We start from the raw sequence: 23,513 nt of genomic DNA on the forward strand, positions 1-23,513 counted from the left end.
TGTTACAGGCTGCTGAGCTCACTTTGGGCTAATAGTGCACCAGCACTGAGGCTCCCCTACTACAAGCTGAATTCACCAAAGAGTTGAACTGACTAAGAGCTGAAATCACTGAGCGTTGTGTTAAGTAGTGGGGGAGCCTGAAGATATATTGTGGAGCCGTTTGCGGGACGGCTGGAGTGCCTTGTGGACAGGCTGGTGGAGCAGTTCATAGGATGGCGGGAGCTGCTGGTGGGCCGCGGAGCTGAGCGAAGGAGTTCGTGGGGCGGCTGGCGGAGTGAAGTGAAGGCATATGGAGCTGTGGGGTGGTCAGCTTCAGATCATGTAAGGTGCCTCTTATCCCCGTCCCATCTCCACCCAGGTTGGGAGATAAAGCTCTGCAGATAAACTTTTGAACTCTGGGGCTGCCCTGACCAGGGACAGAGACTTTTGGGGCATTGGACTTTTGGGACTTTGGGTGATTTGGGGTTGCTGGACTCAAGAACCAAAGGGAAAAGGGCATGCCCCAATTTGCTTGGGGTGGGTTTTTTTGCTCATGGGTTGTGTTATGAATCCTGTTGGTGGTGTTTCCCCAACATAATGCCACATTGTTTCTCTCTGTTATTAAAAGGCTTTTTGCTACACTCAGACTATGTGCTTGCGAGAGGGGAAGTTTTGCCTCTTGGAGGCGCCCAGCGGGGGTGGTATATATTTGTCCCAGGTCACTGGGTGGGGGCTCCAGCCGGTTTGCATTGTGTTACTGGAATGGATCCCCTAGATATTGAACCCGGCCCTTGTTGCTGCCAACTCTGACGGGCAGAAGGGTTACACACGGAACAGAGGCGGTGGAGGGTGAGGGACTCACACACGGAACAGAGGTGGTGGAGGGTGAGGGACTCACACAGAAGTGGGGGCGGTGGGGTGCCGGGGTGGAGGGTGCGGGGCTCACACACACCCAGTCCCGAGGCAGAGTGCAGCAGCCGGGCTGTGGAGAGCCGCTGTCATTACAGCTGCAGCAGGGTGGTGACGGGCGCGCTGATTGGCCGCCTGCCGCCCGGCCCCGCCCAGGGCAGGGGAGCCGCGCTCTCTCCGGCTGGCGCGGGGCTCTGAGGAGTAGGACGGCCAGGGGCAGCCGCCCCGCTCGCTCCGGTCCCACTCGTTGCAGCCAGACTGGGGGACCTCGGGCCATTTCCCAGGGCAGGTCAGTGAGCTGCCCGCAGGCTGGGGCTCTCCCCGCAGGCGAGCCGTAGGAATAACGGGGGTTGCATGGGGAGACGTGGGGGCCCTCTGGCGTGACCCCTCTGGCGCGGCTGGGCAGCGGGAGCTGAGCGGCGCGGCGCGGCGCGGCGATGGTTGCGGTCTCCCAGGGCTGCCCGTGCCTCATCTCAGTCCCGGCCTCTAGCGGAGGAGCCAATTCGCGGGACTGTAGAGCCGGATAATCAAGAGCTGCGGAATCGCCTCCAGGTGGTGAGCGCTGGGGAGAGGGAGGAGCGGGCACGGGGGGTCGGTTTCCAGGCAGGCTCTCACTTCCGATGAAGAGGGAGTTTGCTCTGTGCAATGTCAGGGAGGCATGGAGCCCCCCGCCCCTCCCTCGTCCCACTGAAAACCTCGTTTGTTCAAAGGATACCAGCCTCCGGAAACATCACCCCAGGCGCCTGCCTGAGCCGCACGGCCGCGGGCTGGCTCTGCTCGGGGCATGGGGCGAGGAGGCGTTTTCCGCCCAGTGTGGTGGAGAGATTCGCCAGCTGGGCAGAACCCACCAGCCTCTTAGGCTGTTCCGCAGCTGAACCGCTCACTTCCCAAAGGGACAGGGGAGAATCTGCTTTGGTTTATTGCCTGACTTCCCCTCCCACCATGGTCACTTCCCAGAGAGGCAGCTTGGTCCATTCACCCTGCTCGGCGGGGCAAGGATCGGTCAGTTGCAAAAGAAGAGTGATACCCTTAGGTTCAGATGTTTACAGCGCTGGGTGTGGGGATGATGCTACGTTGAGGGGTCGGGGAGAAGGGCTGGGAGTCCGTCCCTTTCCGTGGTGGGATTTGTTTGCTGCACAACTTTCTTTGCACCTCCTGAAAAAAAATTGGTTGCATAAAAATTGGGTTTAGTGTGGATCGATTCCAGGCGCGCCTATGACAATTATGACCCCGTTAAGTGTGCATGCAGCTTACCTCTGGAGCGTGGTGTATAGTGGACAGGGAACTAAAAGGATCCGTTTCTGAATGTCTGCAGTCTTATTATTATTCTCAGTTCTTCCCCGATAAGAATAGTAAGATGTGAAAGCAAGTAGTGTGGATCTGGCTAATGACAATGCCGTGTAATTTCTGAAGCGATCCTTCTCACTTTTTCATTACTGAGTTATGCATCATTAGTTTTCTCGCAGTACCCTGCTGAAACTGATAGTTGTCTGTGTTGGTGGATGGGTGGGTGGGGAATTAACATACTTTTTGCTGTTTCAGATTATAGTTTTTCTTAAGTCGTTTGCTGTACAATTTCACTGTTTAGGCTTTTAATGCAATGTGATACCCAAAGCGCTGCCTAAAAGTCACTAAATGAAAATGATTCATGCTTTTTCAGCAAGAGAAGAAAACAGTTGCAGAGCTGGAATCTGCTCCCCCGAAGTCAATAGGAACTTTGCCTTTGACTCCGCTGAGATCAGGATCTGGTCTTTAATTAAGAAGGGGGAAAATCTTTGCAGTTGATTGGAGTTCTAGCTTGCTGCACAGGAGTTGGGGTATTTTTCTGCACTCTACTGAGCCAGTGTGGTGTGCTTTCTTCATGGTCTGAGTTGTCTGATTTCAGTCCTTGGTTAACATATCACACCCAGTCAAAGATACAGATAGATATGTACTGTTTATCTCAGAATGTATCCATGTCTCAGGCCTCCCATCACTATATATTGCACCTGATATTCCGAGCACCTGATATTGACAGGTGAGATCAATGTTGAACAACATATTAGTAATGTTAACAGAGCTTTCAAAACAGGATTTGAAAGCCTGACAATTATAGGAAATCCCCTTCTGTCCCCTCTGCCTCAGGATGAGTTACTTAGTTATTGTAGTTAGAAAGAGAATACTGGATATTTTGTCTTTTCTGTGCCATAAAAGAGAGGGTAGTAATCAATGACATCTAATTTGTGGATTGTTTTGTCTGTTTTCCTTTGTGGCTTTATTGTTTTCAAACATGAGGTGATGGAGTAGGGTACTATTTTTGTCCTTATTGGCCTTTTCTTGACCCATTCAAGTCCTTAAAAATCAAAAAGTACTTTTTTCATTTCAGAGAAATTGTTTTGTCTTCCGGCACAGGGACAAACTCTTTCAATGAGCCCAGGTGATGGACTGTGTCCATGAATTGGCTCTTTTCAGAATGGAAAGGATGCAGAGTCAAAATAGGCACATGTTGGTTTCTATTCTTTAACTATCCTGCCAAATGAAAGTTCTATAGTGCAGAGCTTGATTTGTTACTGTACTACATATTCTGGAGCTCTGGACATAGTTTGGGTTGCCACTGGCATTACATCCCACATTGTTTTTGTGTGGCTATGACAGGAGTTGTTTCCATTGAAAATGCGTGGCAAAATTCCCATTGAGTTTACAGCAGGATCAGGCTTAGACAGTACAATACAGAAAAAATATAAGTTGATGCATCTGCAGAAAATACATGCTCCCAAATCAGTTTCTTCCCAAATAAAAGCCAGGAGGTGTTGCAATATCATCAGTATAGCATGTTTAATGTGAGGTGATGAAGCTTGGGACAGAAAGCAGCGAAAGGGAATTCTCACTGTCCTTGCATTGCAAAACAGGCAGGAGAGAGAGAGACGTGAGGAGATGGTTAAAAAGCTAAACATTTGCCAGAGAATGTAACCGTTGTAAAAGCATATAAAAGATATCATGCATAATAAATCAGATTAAACGTATTTCAGAGGAAATCATAGTAACATGGTAGAATGTACTAATAGTAGAGCCACATTTTGACGACTACAGAGTTCTAGCATACTGTACATAGTAGTGGGCATTTTATTGTGAAAAAGGATATGACTGAAATGTAGGGATGTATGGGGGTAATCTTCCCAGTTCAGAGACTCAAGAACCAAGGATTATGGAGTCATGGATCGATGCAGGACTGGAGCTGCTCCATACTAATCCCTTATGACTTTGCTTTTTAAATTCAAATTGGCCATGGTCTTAGATCTCCAGGCTGGAATGGACTGAAATGAATCATGGCTTGGAACCACCCATACTTCCTCCTCTTTGATATTTTTACTCTAAGGGCTTGTCCACATGAGGGATTTTTGCACAGGTGTCACAGCCTATTGCCTGCCTTGCTAACCCATAACTTCCCTTGGGCAGGGTCACATCATGTGATCTGAAGGGTCAAGAAACAAGCATATCCCTCCATCCTCTCACAGCCTTTTAGATGGTATTAAAAGATGTCTTTAAAGGTGGTAATAACTGTCCTCTTTGGGGAGAAGAGAGGAAGTTAATTGACATAGACTGGAGCAGCTGTTGATAAAGTCAGTTCTTGTTTCCTAGAAGACAAAACAAGACAAACGCACACAAGAGCGGAGAGGAGAGAACAGCAAAGATATAAAATGCAGCTCTCTGTCTCTGGTGTGGACTCTCACTTGAAACCTCACTGCTGGAAGAACACAGGTACAGCACAGAGTCTCATCAGCCACTCCGACACCTGGCAAACTTGTACCAGCATCAGGCTTGCTAAAGCGTTGCATTGACTACCATTCTGCTCACAGGCTTACTGCAGTGTTGCAAAATAAGCAGTCCTGGCTGGCTAAGCCATTCTCTTATTCCTCTCCTTTTCCCCTCTGTGACTGTCCAATAAGAGAGAGAATAATTCAGGGAGGGGGAAGGAAAAGGACATGTGGGGGGAGGAGGAAGGGAGAGAGACGGAAGTCTCACATCCCAGGTGATGTTTGGTATTCACCTGGAGCCAATGGAGGTGATGATGTCATCTGAGTCCGTCCCTCTGTTCTTCTCTGGTCAAGACGTTTCGCAGGATTAGGATGAAGGAAGTCTAGGGTCCCAGGAACCAGTGGGAGTGACAGCCATGATGCTGACATTCAGCCCTTTCTCTTTTTTCAGCTAACAATTGTAGCGTTCATTTCCACTCTGCTAATTTTCACCCCAAAGTCTCTTTTTGAAGACCCCAAAAGGGAGTGATGAGTGGAATAGCCCATCCCCTCATTATTTTGGCCACCAATTACGCCAAATTTATGACACTCCAATTTTGGTCCATTGATTTTTCAGTCCCATGTGTTTCTTGTTTTCAGGCATGATCTTAACGCAGCCCTTAAATTATATCAGTAGGCCTTTTTGTTTAGGCTAATCTTTTCGTCTCCCTTTTGCATCTTTTCTCATCAACATTTATTGTTATTGGTTATTGTGACATTTGATGAACTTGCACTCACTTTTTACAGTTGAGTTCACAATTAGGGTAAATACCTAGGCTCAGTTACCACAATGCTCCTCATTAGTTAATGGGGAACCTGACAACATGACAGCCCTAAGACTGTATTCTTTGGAAACAAGGATAGTGGGATCCCATGCGGAATTTTCTGATCAACGTTATTTTGAGCGGTATCAAACCATAGGGGCCCAATCCTGCAAACCCTTAGTCTCACGAGTGAATGTGTGACTAAAGATTGTGTTACTTGTGTAATGTGAATGTGGGGTGCTAATAAGGACAACATGCATAGGGTTAATTGTGTCTTGTAGGTGTAGCCTATAGTAAATGACAGGTTTCAGAGTAACAGCCGTGTTAGTCTGTATTCGCAAAAAGAAAAGGAGTACTTGTGGCACTTTAGAGACTAACCAATTTATTTGAGCATAAGCTTTCGTGAGCTACAGCTCACTTCATCGGATGCATCCGATGAAGTGAGCTGTAGCTCACAAAACTTATGCTCAAATAAATTGGTTAGTCTCTAAGGTGCCACAAGTACTCCTTTTCTTTTTGCCTATAGTAAATGATGCTGCAGAGCTGCACTACCCCGAATACCAGGAAGCCGTTCTACCTCAGGGACACAGAATACCTGCCAGAGCTCCTAGCTGGGCAGAGACTGTATGCCTGCTACCAAACCCCTTGAAGAGGTGCAGCTTAATTCCCCTTGTGTAGCCAGCCAGCTTTGTGAGCCAGTGTATTGTTGCAGGGGGAGGGAGTGGAACATGGCACAGTGCGTTCCCGGGGGATTGAGGATGGAGTAGCCCCCTTTGCTCCCTGCCGTGCAGGCACTGGAATTCTCTCTGATCCTTACATGGGGACACATACTCCCCACTCCTCTACTGCTTTCCTGCTAAGGGCCAGGCAGGATTTGTTCCAAAGAGAGCTCCTCACCAACCAGAAGACACTTAGATAGGAACAGAAAGGCATGTCGCTGTTTGAGGAGATGGGCATGAACGCGTGCTAACAGCAAATCACACGCTAACAGAATTCAGCTGCCATTTGTTTGGGCACAGATGGTGCCACCATTACTCACATTGACCAGCACCTTAGTCCACGAACCCTGCTGGTTTTCATTGGATTTTTCACAGCCTAAGGTCCTACTCTCTGTGCATGAGGCTGGCAGAACCTGACCCAGCCTGAATGACAAAGGGGGGCCATCCGACAGAGCTAGTTGAATTTTTTTCAACAACTAGTTTTCATTCAAACTTAATTGAGAATGAAATGTTTCATGAAAAAGTGGGGTTTGAATTAAATCTTGCTGGTTTTCATTAAAAAAACAACCGTCCCCACCACAGAATTTGCAGTTTTAACAGAAAACTTCTCAGTTTGGGTTGCCAACAGACAAACAAAGAAAATTCAGATTTTTCAGGGTTTGTGGGGATTTTGGTAGGTTGATAGGGTGTGTGTGTGTGTGTGTGTGTTTAGCAGTAACAAAACCAAATCATATCTGAATACCTGGCAATCTGAAACAAAGAATGAAAAAAAATCATTGACTTTTTTGCAGGGGAGAAAAAATTATTTCCCCAGCAGATCTATTACAAGACCCCTTCCTTTGGGGAGTCAATGTGGGGGAGGTAATATCTTTTTATGGGACCAACTTCTTTTGGTGAGAGAGACAAGCTTTTGAGCTTATGTAACACCGGCAGACCCCGGTCATCGGCGAGCAGAATCAAACCTGGGACCTCTGGAGCTAAATGCATGAGCCAAAAGCCATATGGCTGGTAGCTAAGGCAGTACAGCAGACTCATTAATTTCTCTAAAAGAAAAGGAGTACTTGTGGCACCTTAGAGACTAACAAATTTATTTGATGCATCCGATGAAGTGAGCTGTAGCTCACAAAAGCTTATGCTCAAATAAATGTGTTAGTCTCTAAGGTGCCACAAGTACTCCTTTTCTTTTTGCGAACACAGACTAATATGGCTGCTACTCTGAAACCTGTCATTAATTTCTCTCTCTCTCTAAGTGGTCTCGGAGCCACTAGATGGGACAGAACACCACACGCAGGAGGTGTGTGGGTTACATACTTCCCCTAGCTGAGGAAGTGCATCCCGAGCTTCAGAGACTTCCCAGTTGAAATCCCAGATGAGCCCCCACTTGTAACACCGACAGACCCCGGTCATTGGTGCGCGGGATCGAACTTGAGCGTTTTGGAGCGAAATGCATGAGCTAAAAGGCATGTGTCTGGTAGCTATGGCTGTAGCTCTGTTTCTCTCTCTCTCTCTCTCTAGGTCATCTTGGTGCCACTAGATGGGACAGAACACCACACCCCAAAGGTGTGTGGGTTACACTTACACAGAGCTTTTCAGGTCTGGGAAAGAAGAGCACTGTGTAAGTTTGAAAGTTTGTCTCTCTCACCAGCAGAAGTTGGTCCAATAAAAGATAATATCCTAGGACCAATGTAGTTTCAGCAACACTGCATACAATAATTCCTTTGAGTCAGATTCAGCCTCCTCCTTACTTGGGAGGGCACCAGGCTTTCCCTCCTTGTGTGGTCAGGCACAATTGCAGTCCTTGCTGAGGAGTTCAGAGATCGCTCCCTATTTACTCCCACAGAGGTGCAGAGAGGAGGCAGGATCTTGGCCCCATCCTCCTCCCCCAAACTAACTGGCCCGTAGAGCAAGTGTGGATATGTGCTCATCAAGGCAGAATTCCTCTCTGAGTTATAATTGGGGCAGTACCATGATGGACTCCCCCTTAATAATAGGCTCTGCATAAATGGCACAACTGAGCCTTTGGGAATAGCTTTTAAAGGCATTTAACAGATATTAGAAGGAATAAAAAGTGTGGGATACAACCGCTTATCCAAAGGACCTTATGTAGATGCGCTTCCTGATCTTCTGAACTAACTAGTCCTTCTCAAATAGTACTTCTCATATAATTCAAAACTCAGCCCTGTCCATCTCAATGGGTACAGCTGCCATTTGAATATGAATGAACACATTCCAATCTTGAGGATGAATTAGTTTTTGCATTGCAGCTCCAGCAAGTGTAATCATTTTCGGCTGTTTTCTTTGCTATGTATGGGAGCCACTGCACGGTATGTAACAGTAGAATAAATCAGCAACTGCAGTGTTCAGTGTGAAAGGAATTTATTCATAAAAGTCCTCTGTAGACAAAAGAGACATGGAACACAAGTGCAATCACTTGTATTTTTCTTGTTTGCGGACAATGTGCATTTTGAAGAGACTTATGCTTCTTCCCTCCGGAGAGTCTTTCTGAAAGAAATGAGGAGTAGACAGAGGTTCTGTTCTGGGAGGTGCTGGATATTGAGGGTGCTCAGCACCTTTCAGAATTTAGTTTTTTGAGCTGTCTGCTTAGTAGGGTTATTATGTGATGACCCGTTTCCTTAAGGGGCACCAACACTTAGTCCAGAATGGGGAGAGGTTTCCAGGATAGTGTCATGATGCTTTTGGGTGGAACGGTGTAATAAATGTAATCAAAACATTTGGATTTCAACAGTGTACTTAGCAGTCTTGGTAGCACTAGGTAATTTTCTTTATTGAATTTGGACAGGCTTAAGCCATAAGTAATACAGTGATAGAAGAGATAAAAGCAACATACCAATGCGTTAACATTATCTCTAGAGAACTATTTCTCAAGAGTAGTTCACACCAAATGTGCTGAAAGGGTAGAGATTTGAAATATAAAGACTATGTGGGTCTCTTTTTCCTTTCAGGGAGGATCTTTTTGAAAGTGGCACTATTTGTTTCAATCTGTGTGGTCTGGGACTGTTTCCTCATGTACAGTCAATTTAATCTGCATTGCTGAAGACAGCACATGGGCCAGATTCTAATCTTAGATGTGTGATATGTAGTGCTAAACAAAATCTGTTGCTGCCCTTGTGCAGACCTTGTGCTTACTGATGGATCTCTCAAGGTAAGAAAACAAAATGGGACAGGGACAGGGTCTGTCTTTTTGTTATGTGTTTGTACAGTGCTTAGTGTAGCAGAGGAGCCTGTAGCCGCTACCACAATATAAATAATACCTATGAATTATTTGTAGTAGTATTTATTTTATTAAGATCTGAGCCAATGCAAGCCCACCTGAGATTAGAATCTGGCTTTATGACTCCAAAGCTAAAGCAGTGCCACAGGAAAGCAAGCTGTCAAGGCTCCTCATTCACTCCCTTAGGAGGGCTGAGGAGAAGGGTAGTAGTAGGATGACATGGTGGTAAAACAGACTAAAAAGGATTTTTTTTATAGGGCTGTCAATTAATCACAGTTGACACCAGGGCCAGCTCTACGTTTTTTGCCACCCCAAGCAGCAAAAAAACCAACCAAACAAAAAACACCTGCCGAATCCACCCCCAGGAGGGAGGGAGTTGCTGCCGAATTGCTGCCAACGGCGAGACCCACCCGAGTCAGAGGAGTCGCCGCCGAATTGCCACCGCAGGAAACAACGGAGGGGCCTGCCGCCGGGGCTGCTGCCGGAATGCCGCCCCTTCAGCAGCGCTGCCCCAGGAACCAGCTTGCTTAGCTGGTGCCTAGAGCTGGCCCTGGTTGACACAAGCAATTAATGCAAGACAAATTAACTAGATTAAAAATAATTGTGATTAATCAGTTTTAATCACACTGTTAAACGATAGAATACCGATTTACATTTGTTATAAATATTTTTGCATTTTTCTACATTTTCATATATACACAGAATACAAAGTGCACAGTGCTCACTTTGTATTATTCTTTATTACAAATATTTGCATTGTAAAAGATAAATAAAATAGTATTTTTCAGTTCACCTCATACAAGTACTGTAGTGTAATCTCTTTATCATGAAAGTGCAATTTACAAATGTAGAATTATTAGGGCTGTCAGTTAATGACAGTTAATGCATACAATTAACTCAAAATAAACTAATACGTTATTTCTTTTTTAACAAATGTTAATTGTACACCTCTGGAGACGGGACTTGGCAGCAGCCAGGTGGGGAGGGAGGCAGGCACCAGCTGTGGTAGTGAGGAGGAGGTGGCCAGGGACAAGAGACTCCATAATATCCAGTCCAGATGTGCAGATTACTGAAATACCTTGCACCTCCTACCCTCCACGAAAATCTATTGATTTCTTTTACATGAGGAGAGGGGTAAGAGCAATCGCCAGCAGCCACAAGGACACAAAGCAGGGACAGGGAGCTTTGGAGCCACTGCCACAGGACCTCACCCCCTGGGTGACCCCAGCAGCAGCCCACCCACCCCCGCTGCACTAAACAATCGTGACCCTGCCCTGTGGTCTGTGGGTGATTTGGGGCAGCCAGTTAAACACCTTTCAGGGGGAAGAGAGGAGCCCAGCCCCCTCTGCCTGCACCGTCCCTTCCCTTCTGGACAGGGCTGGCCTTAAAGGTGGGCCACCACCCAGGGCACTGTGCTCAGGGGGGGTGCTGCTGTGTGCCTTGGGCCAGGGGTGCCCCTCCTCCTCCCACCGCCCTGCTCAATTGCAGCTCCCGCCTCTGCCCCCTGACCCCATGGAGCCTCCACTGACCAAGCTGCTGTGGACTGGGAGTCTGCCTTCTGTCTGCTGTGCAGAGCAGGGGAAAAGGGGCTGATGTCAGGGTGTCCCCCTCCTCTGCCCAGGTACTCAGTCACCACTGAGCTGTGGTCGGGGAACAGGGAGAGCTTGTCTGCGGCTGCTGCTGGCTCAGGAGTGAGTGTTGCCCTCAGCAGCTACTGCTCGCTGAAAAAAAGTGTTCGGGCTCCTGAGTGCCCTGCTTAAAAAGACAGCGCTTCCCCCGCGCACATACACACACTTTCCCCCGCCAACACTCTTTCTCCTGCCCTCAAACACACACGCAATCTCTCACACCAAACCAAAATCTGAAATGGCACCCCTGGTGAGCCAGGAGTGGCCAGAGGGCTGCAGGAGGGCCATTGGCTCTGGCAAGATGCAGCCCCCGTGTGAAAGCATGGAGCCCGCCTTGAGCTGCAGGCCAGGTGCTTGGCACCACAAGCCACAGCAGCAGTGCAGAAGTAAGGGTGATGATACACCATGCCATCCTTATTTCTGACTGACTGAACAAGAAGTCAAAAACAAGAACAAAATTGCAAGACGCATAGATGAACATGATTTGTTGGGGAAGAGTCAACATGTTTTTTTTGTAAAGGGAAATCATGCCGTACCAATCTACCATCTCCAGGATAGTAAAAGAGAGCAGAGAACACCTAGGGCTCCTAATAGAGATCATCAACATCTTCTTTAACAAGGGAAATCTGCCCCTCACCCTAAAACATACAGTCGTCTCACCAGAGCTAAACAAGCCATTCCTTCTTGCTACACATCTTCAAACTGTGATCACCGATCACCTCCCTTTCCTAGCAAGTTAATAGAGTACCTAGCAAACGACAGGCTCCAGTGCTATCTGCCAAGTGCCAGGATACTGGATCCCTCTGTCAGGCTTCACCAGGGCAAGGTACAGAACCGGTACTTGTCATTATGTTCTTCCATAGACAAGGGAAATGCATCTGCACACATCCTGTTGGATCTCTTTGTGGGTCACTAAATACTGTTGTTCAGTCTCTGTGTGGCTGCAGAGAGGAATGGAAATGCCCTGGAATGTCTCGGGTTCTTCCTCTCAAACCAAACACCGATGGTCGTTATGGGCAACTGTTCCTCAATCTCCAAAGCCCTCACCTGTGGAGGCCCATGGGGCTCAATCCTCTCTGTCTTATTCAGCATCCTTGTGACGCTAGTAGGAGAGCTGCTTAGGCAACGTAGGCTGAAGTACCAGTATTACATAGATATAATGCCAGATGACATCTCTCGTCCATCAAACTTAAACAGCACTGTCTCCATGCCTGGCTGAAATCAGCACCTGGATAAAGAGAGCAGCTGGCTAAAGCCAAACCCAGGCAAGACAGAGATGATCCTGGGAGGATGAAGGAAGCACTTTGAAATACTTGCTGCCTCTATAACATCCCCCACTACTGTGGAGATCTGCCCTAAGATTAAGTTTGTCCTTTCAAACTCCTCAGTGCTACTAGATGGCTAAATAGCCGTGCCTCAAAATATGGTCACTACTATCTGCAAATAACCATAAAATTTCACCTCATCCTATCAAACACATCTTTTACCTTGGTGATCCAAGAAATCATGATCTCCAGCCTTAATTATTTTTAACTCATTGTATCTTAGAATGGGAAAGCTCCAACTGGTACAAAACACTGCAGCACACTTGGTTAGTAGCACAGGTCTCTGTGTACATAACCCTGCTCTCTGCACTGACTCCCCTTTGAGCACAGAGTCCTGTTCAAGGTCTCTGTCCTGATAGTCAAAGCCCTCCATGAGATTGGCTTACCAGATCACCACTCCCCGTATGATCATGGGTGTCGTGATGACCTCCCACAACAGCTACGTTCTGCTGGAACGTTTAAATTGTTGACCAATAGGAGGAGACTTGTGAGTGCAGGAGCCAGAACTTGCCCAGGAGCTGGACCTAGTCTATGGAGCTCACTCATGAGAGAATGAAGAATAACCATTGGCCTCACTGAATTCAAAACTATTGTTAACGCAGATGGAACTCTCAGTTGTAGGGACTTTTAAGATCAGGGAAGGATCATTAGGAAAGACCTTTAAAAAAAACCATTCCATATCTGTGCTTGGATGGCCATTATATAACTATTTGAGCTTACTTGTGCTCAGCATATAGATTCAATGTAAAGGCTTCATTATTAAATGACTATAGCAAAACAAACTCCTTTAAACAGGAGAAAATTACCTTTATTCAAAGGATCACTATCCTGACATAAATCCAAGATAGTAGCCCTATGAAGGCTGAGACAGAAGCCTTCTGTTTATTACCTGATATACCTGGATATCTGAATGAATTTCAACATGCTGCTAAATATCAATCATATGATGGTTATTTGTACATTAACTTTTATAGAAAAATTAAATCCAGTACTAGGATGTGATTGGCAAATTCAGTGAAATGGTAATAAGATATGAAGTTTTTCACCTTCAAGTCACCAGTTAAAATCTAGTTCAAATCAGTAGTTACTGAAAGCTGTCACTGTCTGATGGGTGGCCCATGGGCTGAGTTGTTCCAAGTTCAGTTTCTACTGGGCAGGTGTCCACTACAAAAAGCCCATCACAATTAGCACTAATTTCTGTTTCAGGTGAGAGACTGAAATTGAATGGATTCTGAACTACCTTCCAGAACAGAGCTGAGGCCCATTAGCAAGGTGTGGGGGGAATACTTCTGCCTCTGCTGTATCTATTCTATGGTTAAATAAAACCTGGTCTCCACTAGCATCTGCATTACATTCTCCAGCTAGTACTGGAAATAGATAATACTTAGCGCTGCTATAAGTGCAGAGGACTGGACTAGATGACCTCTCCAGGTCCCTTCCAGTCCTACGATTCTATGAAGAGTGAGATCACTAAAGCAGACCAACTGCTGCCATTTTAACCACTCGTCACCCAGTGACATGGTGGTTAAAATGCTACAGGCTGGTCTAGATTAGTGCTCCAATGAGTGAAGCTGCACTGACGGTAGAGCAGAGTGGATGGGCACTCAGTGGTTAGTATTCTAAACTAGAACTTGAGGAGTCAGGTTCAATTCCCTGTTCCACCACAGCCTTCCTGTGACCTTGGATAAGACATTTACTCTTTGTGTACCTAAGTCCACCTTCTGTAAAATGGGTGATGATTGCACTTCCCTGCCTTATGGGGTTGTTGTGAAAATAAATACATTTTAAAAAATATGGTTGTGAGGTGCTCATTTAGGATGGTGATGAGGGGGTCATATAAATACCAGAAAAAAGGGGAGAGATGGTGGGAGATTCTAACAAAAATACTAGTGTAGCAAGGTCTAAAACATTTCAGTTTTCAGCGATGTCAAACTGGCACTCTTCATGAGCACTTACAAACCTCTATGATAGCTAAAATATCTCTCAACTCATAGTCCCAAGAGGTCAGAAAGAAATAAAGAAATCAAGGTGCCATCCCTGAAAAAACTTGTAAGGTCTGTGACCGATACACTCAGAAGAAAATGAATATCCCAGGCTTATCTTGGTTCCCCACTCCTCAGCCTTCTTCCCAACTATTTGTAGAGCCCCAGCAACTGTGAAGAAGATCCATTAAATTGCATTTTTGCTGAGGCCAGGCGATGAAAGAATGTGGTTGAATCAAAATATGGAGAGAGACGCAACTGCATTGTAACAGATTTATAACACTGTGTAACCAAGGTTATCTGAAAAAGTACCCTACTTACTGTGTGTCATGTTGAGATTACAGCAATCATTTGTAACCCAGTTTAGTCTGCAGTCGGGGACCACTACTGACTCACATACTGCTCAACATTTAATGAAAACAACAAACATATTTGGGTGTCAGGATATTGTATTAATTGATGTTGTCTGCACTGTTGAAAACAGCTCACAGTAATTTTCCTCAAGAAATAGCCTTTCAGAGGGGTGCCATTCAGGGAAAGATGTAAACAGGCAATAAATTAGAATAAGATCAGTCAGTGAATTACACTAGAGATGAATGGAAGAATAGCTGACAGGAAAGTAATATTTAAAGAGGAATTCTATTCTGAAAAGTGACCATATAAGAATGGCACAATCATATTCCACAGACCTTCTCCTGGTATGTAGCATGACAAAGTTCCTGCTCTACCTTGGTGGGTCTTGTGCTTATTTGGCAGATTTGCTCGCCTTGGAGCTTCATGGCAGCCCTCAGCTTGGCCATTTTTCTGAATTCACAGTCCAGGTCGACAACTCCTGTGTCTGACCAGGAGTTGGGAGGATTTGGGGGGAACCCGGGCCCGCCCTCTACTCCGGGTTCCAGCCCAGGGCCCTGTGGAATGTAGCTGTCTAGAGTGCCTCCTGGAACAGCTGTGTGACAGCTACAACTCCCTGGGCTACTTCCCCATGGCCTCCTCCCAACACCTTCTTTATCCTCACCATAGGACCTTGCTCCTGGTGTCTGATAATGCTTGTACACCTCAGTCCTCCAACAGGCCACGTTCTCACTCCTAGCTCCTCACATACAAACTACAAACTGAAATGAGCTCCTTTTTAAAACTCAGGTGCCCTGATTAGCCTGCCTTAATTGATTCTAGCAGCTTTTTGATTAGCTGCAGGTGTTCTAATCAGCCTGTCTTAATTGTCTCCAGAAGGTTCATGATTGTTCTGGAACCTTCCCTGTTAAGGAGCCGGAATCGTTCTTCACTCGCTCCTGAGCTATTTGCTTTCCTTTCTTTCCTAAAGCCCCCCGGCCCGGATTTTTCTTACTTTTCCTTTTGCTTAGTTTCCCCCCCCGCGTTTGGGCCGGACGCTTTGTTTTTTTGGTTTTGTTTTTTTTCGTTTTTTTGAGCTGCGTCAGTGTGCTGGCCGGTCGCCAGCACCCCCCCCCCCCCCGATGCCTGCTTTTGGACTTTGCTCCTTGCTTACTTGAAACCCCCGGAGGAGGGGGGGGGGACTGCCAACCTGCTGTCCGGAGAGGGGAGTGGACCCCCCCAGACCCAGCTGTTTTGCTTTTTGCCTGGACTTTTTCCGAGAGCCTTGGGACAGAGCCAACAGCTGTAGCAGACGCCAGAGGCCGGAGAACTCCCGGGCAGCTATGAATCATCGTGGAGAGAGGCCGTAAGACTGAGGGATTTCTTTTGAATTTCTACCCTCGGGGGGGGGAGTTGACTGCATTTCAGCTGCGCCTGCGGCGGCACAGGGGTGTAGCAGGGAGCTACCCCCAGATCCATCGGTGCCCCCAACCCCCCCCACCACTATTACAACTATCACGGCCCCCGCTGCTTCGTCCCTGCTGGCAATCTGCCATCTGCCTTCGGATCCAGCTGTTTGCTTTGGACTTTGCCTTTTGGACCAGGCATAACAACCAACCAAGCGAGACTCTTTGGACACTTGTGGTGGGTTGTCCTCCCCCCCCCCCCCCGGATTGTTTACCCCATAGCCTACCCCTACTACCGGACCCCGATTTTTGCCCCCCCCCTCCCAGTGTTTCCCTGTCTCTCCCTGCTTACAATGGCAGAGAAGGAGGGACGCAAGGCCCCTCCACCGAAATTGGTTGCCCCTTCCCCATCTACCCTCCTGCCCACCCCTCAAGATTTCCCCACCGCCTCCATTGTTAGAACCCCTGCCACCGCCCCCGCTGGGGCATCGGCAGTGGGAGGCACCGGGGCGATTACTACTGCTGCTCTGGTTCCTGCCCCACTAGATTCTAGGAACCCCCCCCCAGTTAGACGGAAAAATCGAAGCGGGCCAAAAGGGAAGGGCCCCGCTAATGCCGCTGGACCCTCCGTGGCAGAGGCCGCCCCCACCACAGTGGCCTCGTCATCGATCGCGGCACCCCTCCCAGCTGTTCCCTCCACCAGCTCTGCGACCATCCCTCCCCCGGCCCCCAGGACGTATGCCCGGGTGGCGACAGGCCCCCCCTCACCTGCCGCCTCCTCATCTCGCCCTCCCACTGCCTCCGCTGCCATTACTAGTAGTCGGGGCCCTCTTCCCGCCCTGACCAGGAAGCACGGTGTTCGTTGCCTCCTAGTACCCGCCTCGCCCCACGTGGAGGCATACGTGCAGGCGTTGGCGAAAGTGGTAGGACCCATGGCCATTGTGGCGGCCTCCAAGATGTATGGGAAGGTCGTTCTCTTTCTGGCCTCGGAGACTGCCGCCCAGGAGGCGGTGGAGAAGGGCCTAGTGGTGGGGGGGGTGTTTCTCCCCCTGGAACCGCTAGAAGATCTGGGCGTTCGCTTCGTCCTCACCTCCGTTCCTCCCTTTTTACCTAATGTTGCCCTGTTACCTGCTCTTTCTGCCCTGGGGAAGCTTGTTTCTGTTATTAGCCCTCTCCCGTTAGGCTGCAAGGACCCCGCCCTCCGTCACGTCCTATCGTTCCGCCGGCAAGTGCAGATTTTACTGCCGGCGGGGGTGCGTGACGGAGAGGCGCTCGAGGGGTCCTTCCTAGTTCCCTACCAGGGAGCCCGCTATAGGGTCTTTTATTCCACCGGAGAGGCCCGGTGCTACCTCTGCCGCTCGGCAGGGCATGTCCGCAGGGACTGCCCTTTGGCCCGGGGGAGAGGGGCACCTGAGACCCCCGAGACCCGGCGGGATATCGGCCCTGTTGTTGCCGACACCCCTGGCCACCCGGCACCCGACACCACCCCCCCTCCCACCCGATCCACCGCTGCCCCCGTCCGGGCCCAAGAGGCACCCCTCCAACAACGCCCGGGCGACCACGGGAGTCCCACTCTTGCCGTAACCACCTCGGCAGAGCCTATGGAGGGGGGTGTGGCAAAGCTTTTACCGGGTGCAGGAGAGGGCTCGCCCCAAGGAGAACCCCCCGCCCCTAATGTTGCCTTGCCGCTACCCCCCCAAACCCCTGAACCTCTGCCTCCGCGCCCCGCTCCGTCCCCTGCTACTCAACCCCCGGACGACGCCATGGAGGGCTGGACTGTAGTCCAGGGGAAGCGAGGCAAGCGGAGGGCTCGAGCTCCGCTGCATTCATCTGACGCGGAAGCCCCCCGGAAGACCAGGAAGGGAGGTACCGACCTTGAGCCTCCCGCCTCGGCCACGAGTGAGATCCATTCACTGGTGTCGGGAGGTGAAGATAGACCAGCATTGGAGGGTGGAATCCCCCCTCCGCGGGGGACCCTCCCCTCCGAAGCCCCGGGGGAAGCCCCTTCTAACCAGATACCACCTGAACTCCCAATGAACCCCGACGTGACCGCCGAGGCGGGCCCTAGCGGAGAGGCCCCTGGGGTGGTGGGAGTTGGCCTCTCCTCTGTGTACGCAGAGATTGAAGCCCTGGATTTGACCCCGGTCACCCAGGGAGGGGATGACTTACTGCCGGCCGGCCTCGATTTGGGCAATCTCACCCCAGGCCCCCTCTCCCCATGTTCTTTCCCCCTGACTGCCTTTCCGGGTGAGCACCCCACGGAAAGTGGTTTACCACCTGAGGCCATGGCTGCCACGATCACCCCGGAGCCAGTACCTAGCATTCCTCGGAGCCCCTTCCCTTGCCCCTTAACCCCCGACCCTGCTCGGGAGGCACCTTCTTTTTGCTGCTCGCCTCCTGAAGCCCAGGGCCTTACCTCTGCCCCTGCCCCCACCCCTATTCCGGTTCAGTTTCCCTCCTCCTGCAAGGCTACCGCCGCCCCTGGGGTTATTTTTTTTCCGCCTTTTGCAGATTCCCCCCAGGGAGCAGTCTTTACGTTTTCTAGTTGCGACTCCCCAGGAGTTGCACCTTTCCCCCTGCCATCCCCGTCCGCCCCAAGGCACGAGATGGAGTTAATAACCCCAGCCTGCCAGACACCCCGTCGGCGGTCCGCACCCTGCCTACCCGCCTTAGCGGACCACGAAGCTGTATCAAAAGCCCCACCAGGGACTGCTCTGGGACTTGTAACCCTACCCCCCCATGAGCTGCAGCATGCACTACGGGAGTTCTTGAAACGATGCCGTGGTGCCCGCGATAGGGCACAGCTGGCTCTCCAGCAATGGGGGGACTTTGATCGACTCCTTCGGGCCGCGAGAGCCCTTATGAGGGAGGGTAGAGGGCAAGGGAAGGGCGGTGCCGCGGCCTACGAGCGGGCCCGCAGCTTCCGGAAAGAGTTACTTACTCACGGGATGGGACACGGGTTGCTACGCGACCCGCCGGGGGCCATGAGTACCCCCACCACTGAGAACTCCCCACCCCCCCAGCCCTCCGCATGACACCTCTCATTATTGTAACCCTGAACACCAGGGGCTGTAGGATGGCTCTCCGCAGGTCCCAGGTGCTCTCCTACCTTCGGGAGGGGGGGTACTCTGTGGTTTTCCTGCAGGAGACCCACACGGACCCAACCGCCGAGGATAGGTGGCGGCTGGAGTGGGGGGACGGGGTATACTTCAGCCACTGCACGGCTTGGCAAGCTGGAGTGGCGACCCTGTTCTCCCCCACCCTGCGGCCCGAGGTGCTAGGAGTCACTGAGGCCGTGCCGGGCCACTTGTTGCACCTCCGAGTTCGTCTGGAGGGGCTCGTGGTCAATTTTGTTAATATCTATGCCCCGCAAGTGAGTTCACAGCGGCCGCAATTCTACCAGCAGGTGTCCGAATTTCTTGACACCCTAGATCCACACGAGTGCCTGATCCTGGGAGGGGACTTTAACACCACCCTCGAGGAGCGGGACCGCTCGGGGGCCGAGCCGAGCCCGGCCGCCGCGACCATTCTCCGAGACATAGTCGACTGTCACTCCCTAGTGGACGTCTGGCGTGACCATCACCCAGATGATACTTCCACGTTTACCTTCGTTCGGGTGGAGGCCCGTCGGTCACACCGCTCTCGGTTAGACCGTATTTATCTATCCCGTCTCCATCTTTCACAGGCCCACTCCTCCACCATTCGGCCGGCCCCTTTTTCCGACCATCATTTGGTTGCCGTCACGGTCTCCCTCCGTGCAGAGGGACCGGGGCCGGCTTACTGGCATTTTAACAACAGCCTGTTGGAGGACGAGAGCTTTGTGATGTCCTTCCGGGAGTTTTGGCTGGCCTGGCGGGAACAGTGGCGTGCCTTTCCCTCGGTGCGGCGCTGGTGGGATTTAGGGAAGGTACGTGCCAAGCTCTTCTGCCGCAACTACACTCGGGGCACCAGCCGACGGAGAAATGCGGCGATAGAGCAGTTGGAACGGGAGGTCTTAGAGCTGGAGAGGCGCCTGGCCGCCAGCCCCGGGGACCCGTCCCTCTGCGGAGCGTGCCGGGAGAAGCGGGAGGAACTTCGAGCCCTCGAGGACCACCGGGCCCGAGGTGCCTTTGTCCGGTCCCGCATCCGCCTCCTTCAGGAGATGGATCGCGGCTCCCGCTTCTTCTACGCCCTGGAGAAAACGAGGGGGGCCACAAAACACGTCACCTGCCTTCTAGCGGACGACGGCACCCCCCTCACGGATCCGGAGGGGATGTGTGGGAGGGCCCGTGACTTCTACGCGAACCTTTTCTCCCCGGATCCGACCGATCCTGGCGCTTGCGGGGTGCTCTGGGAGGAACTCCCCACGGTCAGCGTGGGCGACCGAGACCGGCTAGAGCTGCCTCTCACCCTGGCCGAGTTCTCGGAAGCCCTCCGTCGCATGCCCACCAATAAATCTCCGGGCATGGACGGGCTGACCGTGGAGTTTTACCGCGCGTTCTGGGACATCCTTGGCCCAGACCTAGTCGCTGTCTGGGCTGAGTCCTTGCAGGGCGGGGTCCTCCCTCTCTCGTGCAGACGAGCGGTGCTCGCCTTGCTGCCGAAGAGGGGGGACCTCCGCGACTTACGAAACTGGCGTCCCCTCTCACTCCTTAACACGGATTACAAAATCGTAGCGAAAGCAATCTCGCTGCGGCTAGGGTCCGTGATGGCGGACGTGATTCACCCAGACCAGACCTATACTGTCCCGGGTCGCAGCATTTTCGACAACCTCTTTTTAGTCCGAGACCTTTTGGAACTCGGGCGGAGAGACGGTTTGTCGTTCGCCCTCCTGTCTCTCGATCAAGAGAAGGCTTTCGATAGGGTAGATCATGGGTACCTCCTGAGCACCCTGCGAGCGTTTGGATTCGGACCTCAGTTTGTGAGTTTTCTCCGGGTGCTGTACGCCTCCGCGGAGTGTCTGGTTAGGCTCAACTGGACCCTGACCGAACCGGTCAGCTTCGGGCGAGGGGTGCGGCAGGGGTGTCCCCTCTCAGGCCAGCTGTACGCTCTGGCGATCGAGCCTTTCCTCTGTCTCCTCCGCAGGAGGTTGACGGGGTTGGTGCTGCGGGAGCCGGAGCTGCGGCTGGTCCTGTCGGCGTACGCCGATGACGTCCTCCTCGTGGTCCAGGACCCGGGCGACTTGGCGCGAGTGGAGGCCTGCCAAGCCATCTTTTCGGCAGCCTCCTCCGCCCGAGTCAACTGGGTCAAGAGCTCTGGCTTGGCGGTGGGGGGCTGGCGGCAGGTGAGCTCCCTCCCACCCGCGCTTCAGACCATCCGGTGGAGTGCCGGCCCTCTGCTCTATCTCGGCGTTTACCTTTCTGCCACGCACCCTTCTCCGCCGGAGAACTGGCAAAATTTGGAAGGCGGCGTGATTGAGCGGATCAGGAAATGGACGAGGCTACTCCGATGTCTCTCCCTTCGGGGGAGAGCACTGGTGCTTAACCAACTAGTCCTGTCCACGCTCTGGTACCGGCTCAACACCCTAGCCCCGGCCCGGGGTTTCCTGTCCCACCTCCGGAGATTGATTCTGGAGTTCTTTTGGTCAGGATTGCACTGGGCCCCTGTTGGAGTTCTCCACTTGCCCCTGAAGGAAGGAGGGCAGAACCTGAAGTGTCTGTACACTCAGGTCCGCGTTTTCCGCCTCCAGGCCCTGCAGAGGCTCCTTTATAGTGCAGGTAGTTCGACGTGGAGCATATTGGCGCATGCCTTTTTACGCCGTTTCCATGGGCTCCGATATGACCGACAGCTCTTTTATCTTTGCCCGAGAGGTTTTCCGCGAGACCTCTCCGGGCTGCCGGATTTCTACCAGGACCTCCTCCGGGCCTGGAAACTGTTTTCAACGACCAGGTCCATGGCGGCCATCGTGGGGGCAGATCTCCTCACGGAGCCCCTGCTACACAACCCCCAACTTTGTGTGCAGGCGGCGGAGTCCCGCACGGTGCGCCAGAGGTTGGTCCTGGCGGGAGTTACGAGGGTCGGGGACCTCCTGGACTACGACCGGGGGGACTGGCTGGATCCCCTGACGCTCGCTCGACGTATGGGGCTCTCCAGCCTTCGCACCCCCCGGCGCGTGCTTCAGGAGGTGGAGGCCGCTCTGACCCCCGCCGCTCGGGCTTATGTTAGCCGAGCCTTGTGCGAGGGCGCACCCCGCCCATCCCTTACCCCAGGCCCGCCGGACCTTTCCATCGGGCCCCTACCCTGCCGATCCCAACACACCCCTCATCCTTTCACTGCAAGCCGGCTGCATGAACTGCAACCGGTCGGTTTTCAAGTTGCATCACGGCAATATTTATATACACTCACACTCCATACCCTTCATGCCCGCACCCTGGTGTCCCGCCCCGATACGAAGTGGCGAGATCTCTTACCACCTTTGGAGGGTGAGCAACCTCGGTGGGCCAGCCTGTACTCCACCTTGGTCCCGAGGCCCGTCGGGGACATCAGTTGGCGGCTCCTTCACGGGGCTGTGAGCACGGGCGTGTTTTTGACGCGTTTTACCTCCCTTCCGGAGACTTGCCCTTTTTGCAACGTGAGGGAAACCCTGGCGCACGTCTATTTAGAGTGTGCCAGATTGCAGCCTCTTTTTCGGCTCCTCACAAATATTCTTTTGCGCTTTTGGCTTCATTTCTCCCCCCACCTCTTTATTTATTCACTCCCCATCCGTGGCCCCACCAAGTCGCGGGATCTCCTGGTTAGCCTCCTCCTAGCCTTGGCTAAAACAGCCATTTATAAGACCAGAGAGCGGAGGTTGGCTCATGAGGCGTCCTGCGATTGTGAGGCCGTTTTCCGACTCTCAGTACATTCACGTATCCGGGCGGAGTTCCTCTGGGCAGCGTCCACCGACTCCCTTGACACCTTCGAGGAGCGGTGGGCGCTGTCCGGGGTTCTCTGCTCGGTGACCCCGTCCGGTTCCCTCCGTCTGACCCTCTGAATGAGGGAAAGAGCGAGAGCCGCCGGCCACAGCCGTTAGTTGCTGTGAATACCATTATTACTGTCTTCTAGGAGGGGTCCTATAATACATGGGTGTACCCCCCTCCCTCCCAACCACCCACCCCGCAGCCGTGCCCATCTTGTTGGGCACTCTCAGGAGAGGGAGGGTCAGTGACCCTGGGCGCGGCACTAGGTAACTCGAGAGGGTGGAAGACCACGAGTGTCGAGGAAGCCCCCCCGCTCTAGGCCACCAGGTAACTCAGGAGGGTGGAAGACCACGAGTGTCGAGGAAGCCCCCCCGCTCTGGGCCTGGGCTAACCTGAACACCTCTCCCTCCTGAAAGCTGTTGTATACCTTCTGATTGCGTTGTTTTGTTGCTAAGTTTTTCTTTATCCTTTTGTATTCTTTGTAATTGTTACAAATAAATTTCCTTTCTGTTTCAAAAAACCTTCCCTGTTAAGGAGCCGGAATCGTTCTTCACTCGCTCCTGAGCTATTTGCTTTCCTTTCTTTCCT

General features: G+C 51.4%; 1 protein-coding gene across 3 annotated transcripts in view; it reads left to right on the forward strand.

Moving 5' to 3' along the window:
- The first annotated feature begins 1,009 nt into the window (after window positions 1-1,009).
- Window positions 1,010-23,513, forward strand: part of SERTM1 (serine rich and transmembrane domain containing 1) — a 56,898-nt gene continuing 34,394 nt past the window's right edge. Inside the window, exon 1 of one of the 3 annotated variants that reach the window (XM_073342094.1) lies at window positions 1,010-1,443. The gene's annotated coding sequence lies outside the window, so the exon portion shown is untranslated. The remainder of the gene's footprint in view (window positions 1,444-23,513) is intronic. The other 2 variants (XM_073342112.1, XM_073342102.1) reach the window with 2 other exon arrangements.

Source organism: Lepidochelys kempii, chromosome 1 (genome assembly GCF_965140265.1).
Source record: "Lepidochelys kempii isolate rLepKem1 chromosome 1, rLepKem1.hap2, whole genome shotgun sequence".
Lineage (NCBI taxonomy): Eukaryota > Metazoa > Chordata > Testudines > Cheloniidae > Lepidochelys > Lepidochelys kempii.